Consider the following 18,669-nt stretch of genomic DNA (forward strand, 5'->3'; position numbering starts at 1 on the left):
CTATCAATAAATTAATTAAATAAACTACCTCCAATTACCTACAATTAACCTAACACTACACTATCAATAAATTAATTAAATACAATTCCTACAAATAAATACAATTAAATAAACTAGCTAAAGTACAAAAAATAAAAAATAACTAAGTTACAAAAAATAAAAAAATATTTACAAACATAAGAAAAATATTACAACAATTTTAAACTAATTACACCTACTCTAAGCCCCCTAATAAAATAACAAAGCCCCCCAAAATAAAAAAAATGCCCTACCCTATTCTAAATTACTAAAGTTCAAAGCTCTTGTACCTTACCAGCCCTGAACAGGGCCCTTTGCGGGGCATGCCCCAAGAAAATCAGCTCTTTTGCCTGTAAAAAAAAAACATACAATACCCAAGCCCCCCAACATTACAACCCACCACCCACATACCCCTAATCTAACCCAAACCCCCCTTAAATAAACCTAACACTAAGCCCCTGAAGATCTTCCTACCTTGTCTTCACCTCACCGGGTTCACCGATCTGTCCAGAAGAGCTCCTCCGATGTCCTGATCCAAGCCCAAGCGGGGGGCTGAAGAGGTCCATGATCCGGCTGAAGTCTTCATCCAAGCGGGCAGAAGAGGCGCAAGAGGTAAGCGCCGTATTTACGGTGGTTAAAGTCCTTATGCAAGTTGCAGTGCTGTTTTACGGTGAGTTAGAGTCTCACCTGTGTTGAAGTTTTCCTTATATCCTTATAATAGAATTTTGTTACCTATCACTGGAATTGAGTTGGTACTTGTTGATGTTTTTGCTTGATCACTTATGCTCTGCTGTGCTATTTAATATATGCTGTGCTATATTAAAAATATAATTGTGAATTTCATTATTTGCTGCTATTTTGTATTGTGGAAATGGGGACTGTTCATAGCAAAAATTGTGATAGTAATGCTGAGATTCAGAAATGTAATATTAAGTATAAATCTGTTCACTATGTACCATCCAGTGCTGGTAAGAATACCTTACGTATTACAAAACCTAAGCCAGTTAAAGGTGAAACTCCTAGAGATTTTGTAACTAGAATAGCAGGAGCATATTATACTGTTCCCTTTAATGACAATTTATCTGGCTTGATGGAGTCACTATATCCTCAGGAACCAAATCCCTTCCCTCGTACAGACTCTCTCTGTGAACCACATGTTACTATGATAAGGGGCATGTGTTTAAATGATTCTGCTTATCAGGGTCCAGGTAGAGACCCCTTTTGGGATATGAAATACATGAGAGAATGTGGAGAGGTTCGGGGAAACTGTCTTCTTTTTGGACCAATTGTGACACCCTGCCCCCTCCATATCCAGCTGTTCCCTTGGCTCCTCCGCCTGCTGCATTGTATCCCTCATTAGTCGCTTTTAATGGATCACAAAGAAGGGAGACAGAGCAGGTGGAAGACACTGTTGTTGCATCTTTAGTAGCTACGAAATGGTTAGCAGTTTCTGTTCAGGACAGAAGCTGTGCAGGCAGAGGGATAACCACTCCAGAAAGGTAGGGGAATACAAACTCTCAGTGACAGCTTTGCAGATTCAGCGAGAATGCTTGCTTTTGTGGTTAGGAATGTTATGGGCAAAGAAGGGTGGCCACCGAGCACACACACCAGATCACATATTCAGAGAACAGAAAAAAACTGCTACAGAAACTCAGTTGGTAAAACTCTTTCTTTTGTTGTATGTGTGTTTGCAGTAACGAAATGGAGATTCTGTGTATTTTATGTGTAAGAAGTTTTTGTCTGTCTAATGTATTCACTCTGTCCCATGTTATGTGTAAAAAGTTTACTCTACACTAAATATCTGAGGAGTTATTATCCTGTCTAAAAATAATTTGTTTATGTCTCAATCTGTTGGGAAAATGGCCATTCCTTGCAAATTCGGACACTTTCAGATACATTTTAAATTTGGTGGAAAGTTAATCTTATTGTATTTCTAAATGTCTTTGCTATGTTTGACAAACGTTTTCCTGGAAGAGAGAGAACATTAATAAAATATATTTTCAGTGTCTATTAAAAGTTAAAAAAGTTTAAATTGCTCAATGATGGGAGTGAATTTATGGTATACAAGTTGATATGAGCTTGTGTGTGTATCGCTGTAAAAATTACCTTGGTGCATTTTTCTTTCTGAAAGGTAATTACTCAGGCTAGTTTCTTAGCTAAGAAATCGGACATTGTAATTAGGTTTTTTAAAGTATTAAAATATTATTATTGTTGCTATAACAAGGTCTGTAAATGATAAATATTTTACCCATTATGGTTGATAGCTGTAAGAGGTTAAAAGTACATTCTGAGTTTGTCATACACATTAGCATATATCAACATACACCACGCTGTGAAATTACTTACATTGTATATTTGATATATCTTTATAAATTTGGTGGCATGCTTTAGTTAAAGGGACAGTCTACACCAGAATTGTTATTGTTTTAAAAGATAGATAATCCCTTTTTTACCCATTCCCCAGTTTTGCATAACCAACACAGTTATATTTATATATTTTTTACCTCTGTGATTATCTTGTATCTAAGCCTCTGCAAACTGCCCCTTTATTTCAGTTCTTTTGACAGACTTGCAGTTTAGCTAATCAGTGATAGCTCCCAGGTAACTTCACGTGCATGAGCACAGTGTTATCTATATGAAAAACATGAACTAACACCCTCTACCTCTAGTGGTGAAAAACCTGTTAAAATGCATTCTTAAGAAGCGGCCTTCAAAGTCTAAGAAATTAGCATATGAACCTCCTAGGTTAAGCTTTCAACTAAGAATACCAAGAAAACAAAGCAAAATTGGTGATAAAAGTAATTTGTAAAATTGTTTAATATTACATGCCCTATCTGAATCATGAAAGTTTGTTTTGGACTAGACTGTCCCTTTAAGTAACATACACATTACCTCTGGGCGAGTGCATATCTAACTAATGAACATGAGGGTGTGTTCCTCCAAGCCATCACTCATGTTGTTTTCCAATCATCTGAGGGGGAGTGTACCTTACTAATGGCATAAAGAGCGCATGTTTGAGAGAAAAAGTTCTGTTCTGTTTGGAAATCTCTTGACAAAGTCTGCTTAGAAGGCAGATGAACCACTTAGAGTTAAAGAGTTTTAGGATAAAATATTTCAAAAGGATCTGCATACATTACTGGTCCTGGAAGCAATCAGCTGTTTAAACCTGCAAAGATTTGACATTTGAAAGACTGGACTTGCAGTGGATCCTGAGCTGTCAGTGAAGCTGTTTATGGCCAGGATATCTCTGATGTGCCTGTTTTTACCTGCAATCTTGTAAGTTCATTATAGCACACTGTGTTTTAATAAATTTTGTTTTACTTCCTTGAATCTGGGTTGCGCTTGTGTTTTTTCCCCAGAGTTTGTTCCATTGGATGAAACAGCAGCAACTTGTTTCATAATTCAAGCAGCACCCAGGGATAAGTCCATTGGATAATATTGTTTTTGGAAAATACTGCAATTGATCAGACATATCTACTAGCAAGTTGCTTTTGGATATCATTCTCTCAGAATTGGAGCTTTCCTTAAAGCATTATACCACATTGGTGACTATGACTCTGTTTGTCCGATTCTAATTCATGGACATTTTTTAATACATATATTTTTTCTGTTTGTTCTTAATTATGTGTGTTATTAATAGCATTTTTAGTTTTAAGTTATATTTGTTTTATGCAAATAAAGACTGAAGAGAGAGATTTTGTGTGTTTTTCCACCTGTTAAAGGCACATAAAATATATTCACCTAGGCCTAGATTTGGAGTTTGGCGGTAGATGGGCTGTTAACGCTCCGCTGGCTTTTTTCTGGCCGCACCATAAAATTAACTCTGGTATCGAGAGTTCAAACAAATGCTGCGTTAGGCTCCAAAAAAGGAGCGTAGAGCATTTTTACCGCAAATGCAACTCTCGATACCAGAGTTGCTTACGGACGCGGCCAGCCTCAAAAACGTGCTCGTGCACGATTCTCCCATAGGAAACAATGGGGCTGTTTGAGCTGAAAAAAAACCTAACACCTGCAAAAAAGCAGCGTTCAGCTCCTAACGCAGCCCCATTGTTTCCTATGGGGAAACACTTCCTACGTCTGCACCTAACACTCTAACATGTACCCCGAGTATAAACACCCCTACCCTTACACGTATTAACCCCTAATCTGCCGCCCCCGCTATTGCTGACCCCTGCATTATATTATTAACCCCTAATCTTCCGCTCCGTAAACCGCTGCAATTTACATTATCCCTATGTACCCCTAATCTGCTGCCCCTAACACCGCCGACCCCTATATTATATTTATTAACCCCTAAACTGCCCCCCACAACGTCGCCGCCAGCTACTTACAATAATTAACCCCTAATCTGCCGAGCGGACCTGAGCGCTACTATAATAAAGTTATTAACCCCTAATCCGCCTCACTAACCCTATCATAAATAGTATTAACCCCTAATCTGCCCTCCCTAACATCGCCGACACCTAACTTCAATTATTAACCCCTAATCTGACGACCGGAGCTCATCGCTATTCTAATAAATGTATTAACCCCTAAAGCTAAGTCTAACCCTAACACCCCCTAAGTTAAATATAATTTACATCTAACGAAATTAATTAACTCTTATTAAATAAATTATTCCTATTTAAAGCTAAATACTTACCTGTAAAATACATCCTAATATAGCTACAATATAAATTATAATTATATTGTAGCTATTTTAGGATTAATATTTATTTTACAGGCAACTTGGTAATTATTTTAACCAGGTACAATAGCTATTAAATAGTTAAGAACTATTTAATAGTTACCTAGTTAAAATAATAACAAAATTACCTGTAAAATAAATCCTAACCTAAGTTATAATTAAACCTAACACTACCCTATCAATAAATTAATTAAATAAACTACCTACAATTACCTACAATTAACCTAACACTACACTATCAATAAATAAATTAAATACAATTGCTACAAATAACTACAATTACATAAACTAACTAAAGTACAAAAAATAAAAAAGAACTAAGTTACAAAAAATAAAAAAATATTTACCAACATTAGAAAAATATTACAACAATTTTAAACTAATTACACCTACTCTAAGCCCCCTAATAAAATAACAAAGACCCCCAAAATAAAAAATTCCCTACCCTATTCTAAATTAATAAATGTAAAAGCTCTTTTACCTTACCAGCCCTGAACAGGGCCCTTTGCGGGGCATGCCCCAAGAAAATCAGCTCTTTTGCCTGTAAAAAAAAAACATACAATACCCCCCCCCCAACATTACAACCCACCACCCACATACCCCTAATCTAACCCAAACCCCCCTTAAATAAACCTAACACTAAGCCCCTGAAGATCTTCCTACCTTGTCTTCACCATCCAGGTATCACCGATCCGTCCTGGCATCCGGTGCTGAAGAGGTCCAGAAGAGGCTCCAAAGTCTTCCTCCTATCCGGCAAGAAGAGGACATCCGGACCGGCAAACATCTTCTCCAAGCGGCATCTTCGATCTTCTTCCATCCGGTGCGGAGCGGGTCCATCTTGAAGCAGCCGACGCGGATCCATCCTCTTCCGTTGTCTCCCGACGAATGACGGTTCCTTTAAGGGACGTCATCCAAGATGGCGTCCCTCGAATTCCGATTGGCTGATAGGATTCTATCAGCCAATCGGAATTAAGGTAGGAATATTCTGATTGGCTGATGGAATCAGCCAATCAGAATCAAGTTCAATCCGATTGGCTGATCCAATCAGCCAATCAGATTGACCTCGCATTCTATTGGCTGATCGGAACAGCCAATAGAATGCGAGCTCAATCTGATTGGCTGATTGGATCAGCCAATAGGATTGAACTTGATTCTGATTGGCTGATTCCATCAGCCAATCAGAATATTCCTACCTTAATTCCGATTGGCTGATAGAATCCTATCAGCCAATCGGAATTCGAGGGACGCCATCTTGGATGACGTCCCTTAAAGGAACCGTCATTCGTCGGGAGACAACGGAAAAAGAGGATGGATCCGCGTCGGCTGCTTCAAGATGGACCCGCTCCGCACCGGATGGAAGAAGATCGAAGATGCCGCTTGGAGAAGATGTTTGCCGGTCCGGATGTCCTCTTCTTGCCGGATAGGAGGAAGACTTTGGAGCCTCTTCTGGACCTCTTCAGCACCGGATGCCAGGACGGATCGGTGATACCTGGATGGTGAAGACAAGGTAGGAAGTTCTTCAGGGGCTTAGTGTTAGGTTTATTTAAGGGGGGTTTGGGTTAGATTAGGGGTATGTGGGTGGTGGGTTGTAATGTTGGGGGGGGGTATTGTATGTTTTTTTTTACAGGCAAAAGAGCTGATTTTCTTGGGGCATGCCCCGCAAAGGGCCCTGTTCAGGGCTGGTAAGGTAAAAGAGCTTTTACATTTATTAATTTAGAATAGGGTAGGGAATTTTTTATTTTGGGGGTCTTTGTTATTTTATTAGGGGGCTTAGAGTAGGTGTAATTAGTTTAAAATTGTTGTAATATTTTTCTAATGTTGGTAAATATTTTTTTATTTTTTGTAACTTAGTTCTTTTTTATTTTTTGTACTTTAGTTAGTTTATGTAATTGTAGTTATTTGTAGCAATTGTATTTAATTTATGTATTGATAGTGTAGTGTTAGGTTAATTGTAGGTAATTGTAGGTAGTTTATTTAATTAATTTATTGATAGGGTAGTGTTAGGTTTAATTATAACTTAGGTTAGGACTTATTTTACAGGTAATTTTGTTATTATTTTAAATAGGTAACTATTAAATAGTTCTTAACTATTTAATAGCTATTGTACCTGGTTAAAATAATTACCAAGTTGCCTGTAAAATAAATATTAATCCTAAAATAGCTACAATATAATTATTCGTTATATTGTAGCTATATTAGGGTTTATTTTACAGGTAAGTATTTATCTTTAAATAGGAATAATTTATTTAATAAGAGTTAATTAATTTCGTTAGATGTAAATTATATTTAAGTTAGGGGGGTGTTAGTGTTAGGGTTAGACTTAGCTTTAGGGGTTAATCCATTTATTATAGTAGCGGTGAGCTCCGGTCGTCAGATTAGGGGTTAATAATTGAAGTTAGGTGTCGGCGATGTTAGGGAGGGCAGATTAGGGGTTAATACTATTTATGATAGGGTTAGTGAGGCGGATTAGGGGTTAATAACTTTATTATAGTAGCGCTCAGGTCCGCTCGGCAGATTAGGGGTTAATAAGTGTAGGCAGGTGTCGGCGACGTTGAGGGGGGCAGATTAGGGGTTAATAAATATAATATAGGGGTCGGCGGTGTTAGGGGCAGCAGATTAGGGGTACATAAGGATAACGTAGGTGGCGGCGCTTTGCGGTCGGCAGATTAGGGGTTAATTATTGTAAGTAGCTGGCAGCGACGTTGTGGGGGGCAGGTTAGGGGTTAATAAATGTAATACAGGGGTCGGCGGGGTTAGGGGCAGCAGATTAGGGGTACATAAGTATAACGTAGGTGGCGGTCGGCAGATTAGGGGTTAAAAAATTTTAATCGAGTGGCGGCGATGTGGGGGGACCTCGGTTTAGGGGTACATAGGTAGGTTATGGGTGTTAGTGTACTTTAGGGTACAGTAGTTAAGAGCTTTATGAACCGGCGTTAGCCCAGAAAGCTCTTAACTCCTGCTTTTTTCCGGCGGCTGGAGTTTTGTCGTTAGAGCTCTAACGCTCACTTCAGAAATGACTCTAAATAACGGAGTTAGAAAGATCCCATTGAAAAGATAGGATACGCAATTGACGTAAGGGGATCTGCGGTATGGAAAAGTTGCGGCTGAAAAGTGAGCGTTAGACCCTTTAATCACTGACTCCAAATACCGGCGGTAGCCTAAAACCAGCGTTAGGAGCCTCTAACGCTGGTTTTCACGGCTACCGCCAAACTCTAAATCTAGCCGCTAGATTACGAGTTTTGCATTAACAGGGGTGCGGTGCTAACGCTTAGTTTATGCTCTCCGCTCACCTACAAACAACGCTGGTATTACAGGTTTTTTTCACTCGGCGTTAGGCTCTAAAAAGTGAGCGAAGAGCAAAATTTAGCTCCACATCTCACTGTAATACTAGCGCTGCTTACGGCAGTGGTGAGCTGGCTAAATGTGCTCGTGCATGATTTCCCCATAGGAAACAATGGGGCAGAATCGGCTGGAAAAAAAACTAACACCTGCAAAAAAGCAGCCCCATTGATTCCTATGGGGAAAGAAAATTTATGTCTACACCTAACACCCTAACATGAACCCCGAGTCTAAACACCCCTAATCTTACACTTATTAACCCCTAATCTGCTGCCCCGACATCGCCGCTACCTGCATTATATTATTAACCCCTAATCTGCCACTCCGGACACCGCTGCCACCTACATTATACTTATGAACCCCTAATCTGCTGCCCCCAACATCGCCACCACCTACATTATAGTTATTAACCCCTAATCTGCCCCCCAACGTCACCGCAACTATATTAAATTAATTAACCCCTAATCTGCCGCCGCCAACGTCGCCGCCACTATAATAAAGTTATTAACCCCTAAACCTAAGTTTAAACCTAACACCAACCTAACAAATATAATTTAAATAAATCTAAATAATTTCTATTTAACCCCTTAACGACTGAGGACGTGCAGGGTACGTCCTCAGAAAAAAGGCAGTTAACGCCTGAGAACGTACCCTGCACGTCCTCAGTGTGGAAAGCAGCTGGAAGCGATCCTGATCACTTCCAGCTGTTTTCCGGTTATTGCAGGATGCCTCGATATTGAGGCATCCTGCAATAACATTTTTTACCCCTCCGGTGCAGAGAGAGCCACAGAGTGTCTCTCTCTGCACCGGACATCGATGGCCGCATTCGTTGGTGGGTGGGAGCTGAAGTGGGAGGTGGGTGGGCGGCCATCGATGGCTTCTTGGTAAAAGAGGGGGGCGGGATCGGGGGCGGTATCGCCGGGGGCGCGCACGGGCGCGCGCGCGTGCACGGGGGGTGGTGGGCGGGCGCGTGCACGGGGAGGGAGCGGGTGGGAACCACTTACACTACAGAAAGGGTTTTTTTATTATGGGGAGAAAGGAGGGATAAAATCCCTGAATAAAGTAATCTAAGGGATCTGGGAGGGGGTGGGGGATTAGTCTTGGGGGGGGGGGGGGAAGCTACACTGCAGAAAAAACAAAAATAAAAAATAAATAGACATTTTTACATGCAAACTGGGTACTGGCAGACAGCTGCCAGTACCCAAGATGGCCCCCAATAAGGCAGAGGGGGAGGGTTAGAGAGCTGTATTGGGGGGGATCAGGGAGGTTGGGGGCTAAGGGGGGAATCTTACACAGCAGCATATGTAAATATGCTATATATAAAAAAAGGATACCTTTTATTTTAGTACTGGCAGACTTTCTGCCAGTACTTAAGATGGCGGGGACAATTTTTGGGGTGGGGGAGGAAAGAGAGCTCTTTGGGAGGGATCAGGGGGTCTGATGTGTCAGGTGGGAAGCTGATCTCTACACTAAAGCTAAAATTAACCCTGCAAACTCCATACAAGCTACCTAATTAACCCCTTCATTGCTGGGCATAATTCACGTGTTGTGCGCAGTGGCATTTAGCGGCCTTCTAATTACCAAAAAGCAACACCAAATCCATATATGTCTGCTATTTTTGAACAAAGGAGACCCCAGAGAAGCATTTACAACCATTTGTGCCATAATTGCACAAAATGTTTGTAAATGATTTCAGTGAGAAATCTAAAATTTTGAAAAATTTAACGTTTTTCTTTATTTGATCGCATTTGGCGGTGAAATGGTGGCATGAAATATACCAAAATGGGCGTAGATCAATACTTTGGGTTGTCTACTACACTACACTAAAGCTAAAATTACCCCAAAAAGCTCCCTACATGCTCCCTTATTAACCCCTTCCCTGCTGTGCATAATACACGCATGGTGCGCAGTGGCATTTAGCGGCCTTCTAATTACCAAAAAGCAAAGTCAAAGCCATATATGTCTGCTATTTCTGAACAAAGGGGATTCCAGAGAAAAATTTACAACCATTTATGCCATAATTGCACAAGCTGTTTGTAAATAATTTCAGTGAGAATCCTAAAGTTTGTGAAAAAATTTGTGAAAAAGTGAACAATTTTTTTTATTTGATCGCATTTGGTGGTGAAATGGTGGCATGAAATATACCAAAATGGGCCTAGATCAATACTTTGGGATGTCTTCTAAAAAAAAATATATACATGTCAAGGGATATTCAGGTATTCCTGACAGATATCAGGGTTCCAATGTAACTAGCGCTCATTTTGAAAAAAAGTGGTTTGGAAATAGCAAAGTGCTACTTATATTTATTGCCCTATAACTTGCAAAAAAAAGCAAAGAACGTGTAAACATTGGGTATTTCTAAACTCTGGACAAAATTTAGAAATTATTTAGCATGGGTGTTTTTTGGTGGTTGTAGATGTGTAACAGATTTTGGGGGACAAATTTAGAAAAAGTGTGTTTTTTTCCATTTTTTCCTCATATTTTATATTTTCTTTTATAGTAAATGATAAGATATGATGAAAATAATGGTATCTTTAGAAAGTCCATTTAATGGCGAGAAAAACGGTATATAATATGTGTGGGTACAGTAAAAGAGTAAGAGGAAAATTACAGCTAAACACAAACACTGCAAAAATGTAAAAATAGCCTTGGTCCCAAATGGACAGAAAATGGAAAAGTGCTGTGGTCATTAAGGGGTTAAAACTAAATACTTACCTATAAAATAAACCCTAAAATAGCTACAATATAACTAATAATTACATTGTATCTAGTTTAGGGTTTATTTTTATTTTACAGGCAACTTTGTATTTATTTTAACTAGGTAGAATAGTTATTAAATAGTTATTAACTATTTAATAACTTCCTAGTCAAAATAAAAACAAATTTACCTGTAAAATAAAACCTAACCTAAATTACAATTACACCTAACACTACACTATAATTAAAATAATTTCCTAAATTAACTACAATTAACTACAATTAAATTAAATAAAGTATGGAAAAAAAACAATAAATTACAGAAAATAATAAAATAATTACAAGAATTTTAAACTAATTACACCTAATCTAATGCCCCTAATAAAATAAAAAAGCCCCCCAAAATAATAAAAATCCCTACCCTATACTAAATTACAAATAGCCCTTAAAAGGGCTTTTTGCGGGGCATTGCCCCAAAGTAATCAGCTCTATTACCTGTAAAAAAAAATACAATACCCCCCCAACATTGAAACCCACCACCCACAAACCCAACCCTACTCTAAAACGCACCCAATCCCCCCTTAATAAAACCTAACACTACCCCCTTGAAGATCACCCTACCTTGAGACGTCTTCACCTAGCCGGGCACAAGTTGTCCTCCAGAGGGGCAGAAGTCTTCATCTGATCTGGGCAGAAGAGGTCTTCATCCAGACGGCATCTTCTATCTTCATCCATCCGGAGCGGAGCGGGTCCATCTTCAAGCCAGACGACGCGGAGCATCCTCTTCTTCTGATGACTCATAACGAATGAAGGTTCCTTTAAATAACATCATCAAAGATGGCGTCCCTTGAATTCCGATTGACTGATAGGAATTGGAATTAAGGTAGGAATTAAGCCAATCGGAATTAAGGTAGGAAAAATCCTATTGGCTGATCCAATCAGCCAATAGAATTGAGCTTGCATTCTATTGGCTGATTGGAACAGACAATAGAATGCAAGCTCAATCCTATTGGCTGATTGGATCATCCAATAGGATTGAACGTCAATTCTATTGGCTGATTGGATCAGCCAATATGATGTTTTCTACCTTAATTCCCATTGGCTGATAGAATCCTATCAGCCAATCGGAATTCAAGGGACGCCATCTTGGATGACGTCATTTAAAGGAATCTTCATTCGTCGGGAGTCATCGGAAGAAGAGGATGCTCTGCGTCGGCTGGCTTGAAGATGGACCCACTCCCCTCCGGATGGATGAAGATAGAAGACTTCTGCCCATCTAGAGGTCCCCTTCTGCCCGGATCGGATGAATTCTTCTGCCCCTTTGGAGGACCACTTGTGCCCGGCTGGGTGAAGATGTCTCAAGGTAGGTTGATCTTCAAGGGGTTAGTGTTAGGTTTTATTAAGGGGGATTGGGTGGGTTTTAGAGTAGGGTTGAGTGTGTGGGTTGTGGGTTTAAATGTTGGGGGGGTATTGCATTTTTTTTTACAGGTAATAGAGCTGATTACTTTGGGGCAATACCCTGCAAAAAGCCCTTTTTGGTTTTTTTTCCGTACTTTAGTTTATTTAATTTAATTGTAGTTAATTGTAGTTAATTTAGGAAATTATTTTAATTATAGTGTAATGTTAGGTGTAATTGTAATTTAGGTTAGGTTTTATTTTACAGGTAAATTTGTATTTATTTTAGCTAGGTAGCTAGTAAATAGTTAATAACTATTTAATAACTATTCTACCTATTTAAAATAAATACAAAGTTGCCTGTAAAATAAAAATAAACCCTAAGCTAGCTACAATGTAACTATTAGTTATATTGTAGCTATTTTAAGGTTTAATTTATAGGTAAGTATTTAGTTTTAAATATGAATTATTTATTTAATTGTAGTAATTTTATTTCATTTTATTTAAATTATATTTAAGTTAGGGGGTGTTAGGGTTAGGGTTAGACTTAGGTTTAGGAGGTAATACATTTAATATAGTTGCAGCGACGTTGTGGGCAGCAGATTAGGGGTTAATAAATGTAGGTAGGTGTCGCCAATGTTAGGGATGGCAGTTTAGGGGTTAATATATTTTTTGAAGTGGCGGCGATGTCCGGTCGGCAGATTAGGGGTTATAAACTAATCAGATTCAACCAATCAGCCAATCAGATTTTTCTACCTTAATTCCGATTGGCTGATAGAATCCTATCAGCCCAATTGGAATTCGACGGACGCCATCTTGGATGACGTCATTTAAAGGTACCTCATTCCTAGTTGAGTCTTCGTGCAGGATGGATGCTCCGCGGCGGAGGATAGAAGAAAGAAAATTGAAGATGCCGCTTTGCTTGAAGACATCGCCGGATGGAAGAAGACTTCACTGCTGCTTGATTGAAGACATCGCCCGGATGGAAGAAGACTTCACTGCCGCTTGATTGAAGACATCGCCCGGATGGAAGAAGACTTCACTGCTCCTTGATTGAAGACATTGCCGGATGGAAGAAGACTTCACTGCCGCTTGATTGGACATCGCTTGGATCGGATGAAGAGTTCTGCCCGGCTGGGTAAAGACAAGGTAGGGAGATCTTCAGGGGGTAGTGTTAGGTTCATTTTAGGGGGGTTTGGGTTTAGAGTAGGGGTATGTGGGTGGTGGGTTGTAATGTTGGGGGGTGGTATTGTGTTTTCTTTTTTACAGGCAAAAGAGCTGTTTTCTTTGGGGCATGCCCCGCAAATGGCCCTTTTAAGGGCTGGTAAGGTAAAAGAGCTGTGAACTTTTTTAATTTAGAATAGGGTAGGGAAATTTTTTTATTTTGGGGGACTTTATTATTTTATTAGGGGGCTTAGAATAGGTGTAATTAGCTTAAAAATCTTGTAATCTTTTTTTTATTTTTTGTAATTTAGTGTTTGTTTTTGTTTTGTAAGTTAGTTTAGATTATTTTATTGTATTTTAGTTTAGATTTTTGTAGTTTATTTAATTTATTGATAGTGTAGGTGTATTTGTAACTTAGGTTAGGATTTATTTTACAGGTAAATTGGTAATTATTTTAACTAGGTAGCTATTAAATAGTTATTAACTATTTAATAGCTATTGTACCTAGTTAAAATAAATGCCAAGTTACCTGTAAAATAAATATAAACCCTAAAATAGCTACAATTTAATTATTAATTACATTGTAGCTATCTTAGGGTTTATTTTATAGGTAAGTATTTAGATTTAAATAGGAATATTTTAATTAATAATATTAATATTAATTAGATCTATTTTAATAAGAATTTAGTTAGGGATGTTAGAGTTAGATAGGGTTATTATACTTAATATATATATAATATAATTACTATATTAACTATATTAACCCTAATATAATTAGGGTTAATATAGTTAATATAGCTTGCGGCGGTGTAAGTGGATTAAATTAGGGGTTAATATTTTTAAAATAGATGGCGGCGGTGTAAGGGGCTCACTTTAGGGGGTAGGTAAGAAAGATGGCGGCGGGGTAGGGGTTCACTTTAGTGCGTAGGTAAGGTAGATGGCGGTGGGGTAGGAGCTCACTTTAGAGGGTAGATAAGGTAGATGGCAGCGGGGTAGGGGCTCACTTTAGGGGGTAGGTAAGATAGCTGGCGACGGTGTAGGGGGATCCCATTAGGGGGTTATGCATTTATTGTAGGTGGCGGCGGGGTCCGGGAGCGGCAGTTTAGGGGTTAAATACTTTATTAGGGATTGCGGCGGGGGATCGCTGTTGACAGGTAGATAGACATTGCGCATGAGTTAGGTTTTATTTAGCAGGTAGTTTAGGGAGTTACGGGGCTCCAATAGACAGCGTAAGGCTTACTACGGCTGCATTTTGTGGCGAGGTGAAAATGGAGTAAGATTTCTCCATTTTCGCAATGTAAGTCCTTACGCTGTATATTGGATACCAAACTGCGCTGGTTTGGTATATCTGCCTATGGCCCAAAAAACTATGGGCGAAGGCAGAAATATACGAGCCTAACTTCTAGGTTACGCCGTATATAGGATACCAAACCAGCTCAAATTTCGGCGTCGCCGGCTCTTGCGGGCGACGCTGCATATCGGATCGGGCCCCAGGTTGATTTTGGTTGTTAAAAGTTTGTGCCGGTTGTTAATGTTTTTTTTTGCATGAATTGTCTTATAGTTTGATGTTATATTGTGTTTGCGTGACACATAGGGTGTTTCACACGAACAAAGGGGTGAGTATTGATGAGTATTGATGAATATCTTTATGTGATTTGGGTGATTGTTTTAAGTATTAAAATTAACCTAAAATGTTTTTATTTTTTTATTTTGTTCTTAACACAATATTTGTATTTGCAGGATGAGATCATGAAGCTGTATCCAGAGAGTAAAAACACTAACTTCATTATTTTTGAGCTTTTCATATTTAGGTAAACCTGTACAGATAAAATTCCATAGTGCACTCTCCAAAAGATTGAAGATGTTATGCAAGTAAACCTTTTAAATAAAGAAATGTTTGGTGCCTAGGTGAATAAAAGAAAGAAAAAAGAAGATAAAAGACCTTTCGTCAAGTTTGTTTTAACCACCGTACTGCAGTAAAAGTTGCTGAACTATCTTTGGATCCATTCTTTGCTTTGCAAGCTGGTACCAGCCCCATAACTGTACTCTGGGTAATCTATGACTGTTTCTTATGATGTGTGTCTTCAGAATATAAAGACTATCCTTCTCTGGACTGTGCCTTGCCTGTTGGAATTGAGGATCTGTTATGCTGTTTCAGAGTCATCCACATTTAAATTAGGGGAGTATTGTTTTAACTTGTTCACTTATATAGCTTGTTTTGTATTCTCTTGTAATTGTGTTATTTTTGTTGATAATATTAGTTATAAGAAGTTATATAGCTTTGTCTGCAGAAAAGTATGCCTTATTTGTATTAGTATACATTATATACTTAACAAAGTAACCCTCTAGATAAGTGTAACTCTAAATCTTGCAGTATTGTAACCTATTGAATGGCCCACTGAGTATGGAGAATATGGCCTAGATTTGGAGTTTGGCGGTAGCCGTGAAAACCAGCGTTAGAGGCTCCTAACGCTGGTTTTAGGCTACCGCCGATATTTGGAGTCAGTCAAAAAAGGGTCTAATGCTCACTTTTCAGCCGCGACTTTTCCATAATGCAGATCCCCTTACGTCAATTGCGTATCCTATCTTTTCAATGGGATCTTTCTAACTCCGGTATTTAGAGTCGTGGCTGAAGTGAGCGTTAGAAATCTAACGACAAAACTCCAGCCGCAGAATAAAGTCTGGAGTTAAGAGCTTTCTGGGCTAACGCCGTTCATAAAACTCTTAACTACTGTGCTCTAAAGTACACTAAAACCCATAAACTACCTATGTACCCCTAAACCGAGGCCCCCCCCACATCGCCGACACTCAAATAATTTTTTTTAACCCCTAATCTGCCGACCGCCACCTACGTTATACTTATGTACCCCTAATCTGCTGCCCCTAACACCGCCGACCCCTATATTATATTTATTAACCCCTAACCTGCCCCCCACAACGTCGCCGCCAGCTACCTACACTTATTAACCCCTAATCTGCCGTCCGCACGCCGCCGCCAGATACATTATAGCTATGTACCCCTAATCTGCTGCCCCTAACACCGCCGACCCCTATATTATATTTATTAACCCCTAATCTGCCCTCCCTAACATCTGCAGACCGAATCTCGCCGATATTCTAATAAATGTATTAACCCCTAAAGCTAAGTCTAACCCTAACACTAACACCTCCCTAACTTAAATATAATTTAAATCTAACGAAATTAATTAACTCTTATTAAATAGATTATTCATATTTAAAGCTAAATACTTACCTGTAAAATAAATCCTAATATAGCTACAATATAATAGCTATTTTAGGATTAATATTTATTTTACAGGTAACTTTGAATTTATTTTAACCAGGTACAATAGCTATTAAATAGTTAATAACTATTTAATAGCTACCTAGTTAAAATAATTACAAAATTACCTGTAAAAAAAATCCTAATCTAAGTTACAATTAAACCTAACACTACACTATCAATAAAAATATTTACAAACATAAGAAAAATATTACAACAATTTTAAACTAATTACACCTACTCTAAGCCCCCTAATAAAATAACAAAGCCCCCCAAAATAAAAAATGCCCTACCCTATTCTAAATTACAAAAGTTCAAAGCTCTTTTACCTTATCAGCCCTGAACAGGGCCCTTTGCGGGGCATGTCCCAAGAAATTCAGCTCTTTTCATCCAAGATGGCGTCCCTTCAATTCCTATTGGCTTCTATCAGCCAATCGGAATTAAGGTAGGAAAATTCTAATTGGATGATGGAATAAGCCAATCAGAATCAAGTTCAATCCGATTGGCTGATCCGATCAGCCAATCAGATTGAGCTTGCATTCTATTGGCTGATCGGAACAGCCAATAGAATGCGAGCTCAATCTGATTGGCTGATTGAATCAGCCAATCAGATTGAACTTGATTCTGATTGGCTGATTCCATCAGCCAATCAGAATTTTCCTACCTTAATTCCGATTGGCTGATAGTTCTTAACTATTTAATAGCTATTGTACCTGGTTAAAATAAATACAAAGTTACCTGTAAAATAAATATTAATCCTAAAATAGCTATAATATAATTATAATTTATATTGTAGCTATATTAGGATTTATTTTACAGGTAAGTATTTAGCTTTAAATAGGAATAATCTATTTAATAAGAGTTAATTAATTTCGTTAGATTTAAATTATATTTAAGTTAGGGGGGTGTTAGTGTTAGGGTTAGACTTAGCTTTAGGGGTTAATACATTTATTAGAATAGCAGTGAGCTCAAGTCGGCAGATTAGGGGTTAATGTTTGAAGTTAGGTGTCGGCGATGTTAGGGAGGGCAGATTAGGGGTTAATACTATTTATTATAGGGTTAGTGAGGCGGATTAGGGGTTAATAACTTTATTATAATAGCGGTGCGGTCCGGTCAGCAGATTAGGGGTTAATAAGTGTAGGCAGGTGGAGGCGACGTTGTGGGGGGCAGATTAGGGGTTAATAAATATAATATAGGGGTCGGCGGTGTTAGGGACAGCAGATTAGGGGTACATAGGGGTAATGTAAGTAGCGGCGGTTTACGGAGCGGCAGATTAGGGGTTAATAATAATATGCAGGGGTCAGCGATAGCGGGGGCGGCAGAATATTGGTTAATAAGTGTAAGGTTAGGGGTGTTTAGACTCGGGGTACATGTTAGAATGTTAGGTGCAGACGTAGGAAGTGTTTCCCCATAGCAAACAATGGGGCTGCGTTAGGAGCTGAACGCTGCTTTTTTGCAGGTGTTAGGTTTTTTTCAGCTCAAACAGCCCCATTGTTTTCTATGGGGGAATCGTGCACAAGCACGTTTTTGAAGCTGGCCGTAAGCAACTCTGGTTTCGAGAATTGCAGTGGCGTTAAATATGCTCTACGCTCCTTTTTTGGAGCCTAACACAGCCATTCTGTGGACTCTCAATACCACCTTTATAGTTAAAGAAAATACTGCAATATCTCAGAATAGTTCAGGCCCTTCACCCTTGTAGAACACAGAAGGCTCACCCATGTTTTTTGAAGTAGTATAATTATAGTGATATTGATGGTATATTTTCTACCTACAATTCAATGGCTCTTATTGGAGCTGTGTTATGAAAGCAAATGCATTTTTCCCTTTTATTAACTGGTATGGTATCTGCAATTTGAGTTTTGTAAATGTTTTTTAGTAAAAGGAATTATCTTACCATAAAGATGTGTTTACCTTTTAAAAAATGTGTAGTTTTAATAATGTTATGATTGTATTCTTTCCTCATACAGGAATGCGAGAGAATTTAGGTGTCATAAAATAATTAGTAAATTAGTAGTGTCTATATCGGATGAGACAGCTGATTCTATTAAGATCATATTTGGAGAATTATAATCATTGCATATAGTAG

At 38.6% G+C, this 18,669-nt stretch overlaps 1 protein-coding gene across 4 annotated transcripts in view; it reads left to right on the top strand.

Moving 5' to 3' along the window:
- Nucleotides 1-17,054, top strand: part of LOC128665913 (3-galactosyl-N-acetylglucosaminide 4-alpha-L-fucosyltransferase FUT3-like) — a 126,018-nt gene extending 108,964 nt beyond the window's left edge. For 2 of the 4 annotated variants that reach the window (XR_008403192.1, XR_008403195.1), the window contains 2 exons: nt 3,378-3,563; nt 15,041-17,054. The gene's annotated coding sequence lies outside the window, so the exon portion shown is untranslated. The remainder of the gene's footprint in view (nt 1-3,377; nt 3,564-15,040) is intronic. The other 2 variants (XR_008403194.1, XR_008403193.1) reach the window with 2 other exon arrangements.
- Nucleotides 17,055-18,669: the final 1,615 nt, after the last annotated feature.

The sequence above is a fragment of the Bombina bombina genome, chromosome 7, assembly GCF_027579735.1.
Source record: "Bombina bombina isolate aBomBom1 chromosome 7, aBomBom1.pri, whole genome shotgun sequence".
Taxonomy (NCBI): Eukaryota; Metazoa; Chordata; class Amphibia; order Anura; family Bombinatoridae; genus Bombina; species Bombina bombina.